This window comes from Pteropus alecto, unplaced genomic scaffold, assembly GCF_000325575.1.
Source record: "Pteropus alecto unplaced genomic scaffold, ASM32557v1 scaffold75, whole genome shotgun sequence".
NCBI classification, from domain to species: Eukaryota; Metazoa; Chordata; class Mammalia; order Chiroptera; family Pteropodidae; genus Pteropus; species Pteropus alecto.
The window spans coordinates 1097401-1103151 of NW_006440638.1; positions in this window are offsets into that span (position 1 = coordinate 1097401).

Sequence of the window (5751 nt, forward strand, 5' to 3'; positions counted from 1 at the left end):
TGGCAATAGAAAATCGTAGGCTGGCTATGAGATGGCCGGTATGTGGAAGATTTGTCAAATAGTTTTAGCACAACCTGAATGTTTTATGAATGAGGAAACTGAGGCTAATATATCACTTCCTTTAGGAAGTTTCTCCTTCCTCCTCTGAATATCCCTCCATGCCCCAAGCCACTTGCCACTTGCCACTGCGTTAGTGGTTAGCCTGTTCTTTGGTCACCGTGTATCAGTTATTTGTGTCTGGATTTATCTCCCTGACTATATAAACCTCAATAAAGATCCCATTTCCTTAGGATGGTCACATGATCTGGTGGAGGGAGGGCTAACTTTGAACCACTTATATAGCTGTGGAATATTGGGAAAGTCATTTAGAATATCTTTGTCTCAGTTTCTGCACTTGTAAAATGGAGATGATATGAATAGTACCTACCATGAACTGTGGTTGAGAGGATTAAATGACAAAAGGAATGTGAAAATATCTAGAAGAGTACCTAGCACATGGTAAATTCTTAATAAATATCACGTTCGGGTTGTCATCATCATTATCATCATTACTATCATCATTTAGGCCTTCTCCATAACATGAAACATGTTTGTGAGTTAAATGAATTTGTGTCTGTATGGTGGACATTGTTGTTTGTTTCTACAGCACCCGTTACTCCTTCTCTGGTGAATGCTTCATTTCATTTGTGAATTCACTCCTCTCCAAAGGTTAGCCCGCATGATCCTGCTGGGCTTCACCCTATCTCCAAGATCCTGGCCCATTCCAATCTGTGCATCACGTCCCTAACCACAGTGATTAGTTCCAGGATGATCACCAGACAGAGATCTGGCCCCTCAGAAATACTAAGACTCAATTCTAAGTCTTTGAACTCTTTTGCCCTCAGGGACCTAAAGCTGGAAGAGAGGAGTGTTGACACTTCTTCAGCCCTCCCTTTGCCCCAACAGGGGAGACTTCCTGAGAATAGAGCCAGTGCAGAGGAGGTTGAGCCAATAGAGGAAGTAAGAGAAATCAGTATCCATGACATAATTTGACCCCTGCATTAAGCTTCACCAAAAGGTAAATCTATTCTTTGTCTTGTTAATTAGTGAGAAAAAAATTCCCTTTATGCTTGAGTCAGCTTGGGTTAGGCAACCGAAAATGTCCTAAACACTAGTAATTCCAAGCCTGTGTAACATACAAATTTGCATATATTTCTAATTGCATTTTTACAAAGAATTTATTCTACTAATATGAAATACAATGTAGTCAATGCTGAAATCACAAGATACTTGCCTTTGACCAACTTATACATATATATCCCTGGCTCCTCATCCTCCTTCTGAAAGCTGGATTACCTGCTACCTTCCACATTCTCTACACGGTTTGAGTTGCAACCAAGCTGTTTTGTGCCAACAATGCCACTCTGCAGCCAAGTAGTAACTGACTTTGATTTTCCAGCGGGGAGATATTGTCCCCTCTCCTTTTGTGTCTTTTTTTATTTATCATCAACTCAGCTCAACTCGCCATTTCTTTCTGACCCACACATGTTCCCTTCGTGTCTAATTCCTTGTGGAAATCACCCTCTCCAAACTCTTGCTCTGTCCCTTCTGTTTCTCTATCCATTTATGTATTTCTCCTTGCCCCAAAGAAGACCCACTCTCCTCATTATGACTAAGGAGTCTTCAAAATGCTTGTAGTGCTGGCAGAGCTGTGATCTGTTTTAGGAGCTCAGCTACCTCCAAGTCCTCAGCCCCACCCTCCCTGTCTGGTAGACAGTGATTCCTTGAGGATAGATTAGCCATCTGGGTCTCTCCACTGGCTAATGGAGGCCCGACCCAGAGGAAGCTTTAAAAGTGTTTGTTGAGGGAACACACCCCAAAGACTTGGCTTTTGGGTCCTGTCTGATGCATATACAGTAAGCTGTCTTCTGGGCCAAGGCCCCACGGGTTGGAGCTCAGACTCACTATCCCCACTTTCAATAAAGTATATTGCAATTGTTCCTAATATCAGATTCACAAATAATATTGTCTACTTGCAACCTATGATTAAAACAAATCAATACAATGCCCTAGGTGTAATATTAAAGGGAAATAAAAGGAAAAAAAAATTGTAACAAAACAATACATATTTCATTGCATGAATGCTTGGGCTGGACTTCACCAGAAGAGAGGATAAAGTTGTCAAATGATTGTGCCTATTCATAATGAATGCATTTAGATTTAAGAGAAGTGAGACACTTTTTAACTGAATAATGTTAACACTCTGAAATAAGGGTAAACCGAGTATTTAGGCATATGCACGGGATGTACCATGTGTACGACAGCTGCAAATGCAGACTGACACAGGTATGGTTTATGGTGACTCCTGGCTGCAGGGAATATTCTGAAAGGGCGAAATCTCATAGGAAAGTCCCAGGAGGAAGAAAGCATTGCCTTCCCTTGAGTTACACAGTAGTTCTATCCCTGGCAAGTCTATGTACTTAAAAAACTTGCAAAAAAAATAATAAAACTACTTTGTGTTTAAATGTGAAATATAGGGAGGTGTTAGACTCGCAAAGAGGGGTGCCAACAGTTCTGCCTGAGTAGGACAGTCATGTGCATTTTGAGTTGTCCAGCTTCCAGGATACTCTCCCTAAAGGAGAGTAGCTCCACCCAACTGCTGGGACAAACATAAATATACAGCATAAAGCCCACATGCCCCTGGGGGATAAAACTCCCTTCGAGAGACTCTAGTCTAGAAGACTCTGGCAGCTGCGGGGACCAGGGTTGACTCTGCATAGCCAAGGCTAAACTGCTCCCTGAGCCTTGGTTTCCTCCTCTGCCAAATGGAGCTTTTTGATGTTAGGAAAAATGGTGTGGTGACAGATGGCAGGTATTCAATGGGCAAGAGCTCTCTAGTTTTTGTCAGGACTTCCCTCTAGTTTTTAGTCAGGACTCAAAGCTCTCACCCTTACTCTCATTCCAGGCTCACCTAGCCCTGCGTGCTTCCAGAAGCTTCTGTGAGTTGCATCTGAGTTGCAAGCGCCTTGCACTGCATCTGAGCTCCCTTTTCCTTCCATAGCCTGTGCTATCCAGAAGTCTGAACTTCTACTGGCTTTAATTCCTTCACTCAAAACATTGCTTGTGCACCTGCTGTGTGCACTGAAAGCCCTGTGAGATGTGAAAGAAGTCACAGACTTGGGCTCAGATCCAAGACTCAGCACAAACCCTATGCTGTCTGAAGGCATCACAGAGGGCTTCCTAAAGGAGGGGGCACCTGAGCAAGGTCCTGAGGGTGGGGAGGATTTGGCCATGGAGCTCTGAGGAGAGGAGCATCCTAGGCAGGAGTGTTGGGGTCAGTGTCTGAAAGGCTGGGACATGGAAGGTAACCAGAAAATCTTTCTGTTTGTCACTAGCCTAGTTCAGTTTCTATCTGCTCTAGCCTACACCACTGCAGCAAGACCTCCCTGGTTTCCTGGCTTCTAGCCATGCTCCTCCAATCCATCTCTTCTGCCAAGAGGAAATCTTCCCCAAATTTGCCTTTAACCTTGTCCAGCCCTGCTTAAACCCTCTATGGCTCCTGTCTCCTGTAGGCATTCAGGTCCTTGGCAACTTGGACTGCTGATTGTTCCTGCCTCTACCCTGTTACTTCTTGCTCATACCCTCTAGTTTATTCATTTCTTCATTCAACACATACTTACTGAACACCTGCTATGTGCCAGATTCTGCTCTAGAGGCCAGGCAATTTAGTAAAACCCAAACAGAGAAGTTCTTGATCTCATGGATCTAATATTTTGGTGGGAAGACAGACAATAAAGAAAACACAGAACTATAAGATAACGGTTAGAGTTAAGAGCACATGATAGAAATACAGCAGGGTCAGGGGATTGAGAGTAGGAAGGAGTATTTTTAAATACATATTTTAAAATTTAAGGGTTAGTCACATACCATTTTGTCTTTCCTGGAATGAAAAATCCAGATTTTGTTCCTGTGGCAGTTTTGTGTCTAAGTCTGAGGATGAATTCTGATTGGACTTGATGGTCCCACTTGCCTTCACCAAGGATTGGTCCAAGGGTGGGCATGTGACTCCATTTTGGCCAATCGTATTTAAGAGAAAGACTTCCAAGGGCTTCTGGGAGTAATTTTTCTAGAAAGGGACATACACAGAAAAAGCCCTTTTTGCCATAGCTCCCCTTACTTTTTGCTTGAGCGGCTATCATGAGGAAATGTGATATCGGGAGCCATCCTGTGACCATGAGGGGCATGTTAAGAGTGACAGAGTGAAAAATTAGAAAAACTTGTGTCCTAAGTGATATCATTGATCTCTTGAACAAATATAGAGTCCATCCCTTGGAACTTCATGTTCAGTCAGCACTGGTCTTTTAGATAAAACTTCCTTATTAGTGTGTGTTACTGGTTATAGGTATGCTGAGTTATGACTTCTCTCAGAACTCAGACAGCTAGGACAAGCTCAGTGGCTCAAGTCCTCAGGCTGGTAGCCTCGGACCTCAAGCAGTGCCTTCTATTTTCCATAGTAGCCAACTCATGCTATCCTCTCTTTATATAGAATGGGGAGATGCTGTGAAGGTTGAGAAGCACTGCTTGAGGCTCTGAGAAGAAGATGTCCCACTGTTGACAACCATATCCATCTTCAGTGAGCACCCTCAGCTCCAGTCATTTGGAATTACTCACTGTTCCTCAGACGCCCCATGCCCTATCTTGCTCTATGCTTTTTGTACTTGCTGTTCTCTCTGCCTGAATGCCCTAGCTGCTCATCTCTTTCTGGCAAACTCCTACTTACTCCTCAAAGCCCAATTCAAGACAAAATGTTGCCTCTTCTGTGAAATGTCCCAAGCCTCCAAGCTTGCGCCACTGTCATTTTTGTTCTTTCTGTGCTGCCATTCACTCCCATTAGCTAATGGTCTGTCCTGCCACAGACCGAGCCTTTCACAAATCCAGAGACTGGGTTTTGTTTATACTTGTGGTCCCTGTTCCTAATGCAAAGACTGGAGGACTCAGACCAGGGAATAACAATTTTTGTTGGTTAGCTAAATGAATAAGGTGAGTGAGTAAATGAATGCATTAATTTTCTTAGCTGCCATACAGAAGGCAGAGGCTGGATTGGCCTCTCTGTGTGGGGCACAGGGCAGAGATGGTGCTGGCACAATGTTTGTTCCAATGATCTGAAGGTGATTCTCTGCTTAGGTAGACCAGGCAGCCCTGCTGCTCTAGGGGCAAGTGGAGACCTGCCTGCTTCCAAGCCTCCTGCTTCTAATCTCCCCTTCTCTCCCTACCTCTCTGGCGGGCAGCCTCCCAGAGGCCAGTCCCACCCTCATTTCTCCCGCAGGCCTCTGCCAGCTGAGTTATCCTCTCTGCCATCTCCAGGACTCTGGAATCAGCCCCGCTTCCTTCAGGTGTGCTTGGAGGCTGGGGTGGGACTCTGGAGAGTGAGACAGGTGACAGTCCTCTCTGCTCTGGGGAAAATTAATTAGCACGGGTTCCACAAATCGCTTTGAAGATTAAAAAAAAGAGAGAGAGAATACATACAATAGTCCCTTATCAGGATGACTATTACCTTGAGGATCTGTCCCCATTCCTCTCCATACCTGTTTTTCTAGAAAATCCAACTTCTGAAAACCAGGCGCTTCTGTGTCCAGTGTGAGGAAAGCTGTGTGTGAGTCCTCTCTGGCTGGGACCTCAGCTGCTGAAAACTGCTTCCCAGTTGCTGCTGGGATCCAGAGCTTCAGATGTGGTTTAGGATTCTGAGCCTGGTGATCCCTGGCTAGGACCTAA